The sequence below is a fragment of the Elephantulus edwardii genome, unplaced genomic scaffold, assembly GCF_000299155.1.
Source record: "Elephantulus edwardii isolate Elephantulus edwardi_28Jun2011 unplaced genomic scaffold, EleEdw1.0 scaffold00208, whole genome shotgun sequence".
NCBI classification, from domain to species: domain Eukaryota; kingdom Metazoa; phylum Chordata; class Mammalia; order Macroscelidea; family Macroscelididae; genus Elephantulus; species Elephantulus edwardii.
The window spans coordinates 5,098,815-5,100,664 of NW_006399958.1; positions in this window are offsets into that span (position 1 = coordinate 5,098,815).

The following is a 1,850-nucleotide window of genomic DNA, read 5'->3' on the forward strand; positions in this document are numbered from 1 at the left end:
CCATGTCTGGTTTTGTATGATTTTTAAATTCAGATTAAATAGATTCAAGGTTGTATTTTGGCTCTTACAGACTTGTTTTTCAGTTTCGGCCTCACCTGGCACAAAAGTAATTGCTAGTCTGTTATACCTTCCCTTCTCAAAGTCCCAGTATCTTCTGTCCTATGGTGATGGCAATGCTTATCCAGTGTGGCCCTTGCTGAGATCAGAAGCAAGGAGAGTGAGAACGTGGCACCGTAGCTGTGAAGCTGAGGGGGGTTGATAAATGGTGGTGTGCAGCAGATACAGGGTAAAGTATATTGTTGTTGTTGGTAAGTGCTGTCAAGTCGTAGGTGACTCGTATGACCCCTATGAATAAAAGTCCTCAACACTTGCGTGACTTTCACCCTTTCTCCAGGTTAATAGGGTTTCCGGAGGCAAAGCTATTTACAGAAGTGCGTGCCTCTTCTGCTTCCAAGCTTGTTTTAATCGGGGAGCTCCACCATACACTGTCCACCATGGGTAACCATGATTGCATTTGACACGTCAGTGTCAGTGTCCAACTTCACAGCAGTGACAAGCTACCTTGTACAGCAAGTGGACACAGCAGGGCTATACAACAAGAGACCCCTAATTCATCTAGCAAGTCCACTCTGCGGCCACCCACTTGGGGTAAAAAGAAAGCCGCAAGTGCCCCAGCGTTCCACACTGGCCTGTCTTCCAGTCACAAGAGGCCACATCCGTGTAGGAGAAAACAGAGGTGAAGCAGGAGGTGAACAGTTCTCAAACAACTAAAGCCAAATAAAGCACAGACCTTAGCTTCCCTTGTCTTTATTGAGAATCACCAGGGAGCAAATCACCAAGAGAATTCAATGCAAATGAAGCTGAACTCCTTCTGTTGAAAACCTTATGCTTGACTCAGGTGGGAGGGGTTAGCAAATACAATACAAGAATCCTGCAAACTTAAGGATTGCCTTGGTGTCTATCCCTGTGAACATTTAAGGATTGTCTTAGTGCTTCCGGATGAATTCCTTCATAACCTGAAGTAGCATTCAGTTTATTACAAATATTTAGTGTGAAATTTGGCTTCTCACAGTGGTGGGTATTGTTTTGTACCATTGAGTCAGAACCCACCCACAGCTGAGCCTCTGGTGGGTTTTCAGAGGCAGTTAATCACCCGGGAGGAGATTGTCCTTCCTTCTCCCACAGAGCAGCTCGTGGCTTTGAACAGCGTGCCTTTGGAATTGCAGTGCAGACTCTTACCTCTATGCCACCAAACCACTGTAATCTGTGTGGGTTGCAGATCGTAGATTTCTCTCCTTCCTCTCTGAGCCACGGGCTAGCCACAATTGCATAAGTTTTCCTCTCTGCTCTGTCCTGTTCCTGTCACTCTCCTGTGACTGAAAACTCTTCTTTACTCCTGACGTCAGGTTTACAGATTGTTCCTTTAGAACAACTGCTGAGGACAAGAAGCCCTCAGAGTGACCCAGCAGTTGGATAAGGGTTGGGGGAAGCATTTTTGAGTTGTCTCTGAGACCTCCGTGCATTGCAATTCAGTAGAAATGCAAGTTGATATTTAGTTATAAGTTATTTATTCCTGAAAAGACAAAAGAAAAAAAACCCTCAACTGTCATTGAATCAATTCCAACTCCTAATGGCCTGCCACGACTTCCTAGAGTAGAACCACCACAAAGCTGCCCTCCTTACCGAAGCCTAGCACCACAGTTATCTCTATTTGCAGTGACTTAAGACAGTTGGACAATGACTAGGGAGGATAGAAAGAGAACTGATGCCTTTGAGCTGTGGTGCTGGAGAAGAGTATTGAGGGTACCATGGACTGCTAGGAAAACAAACAGATTCATCCTGGAAAGGGT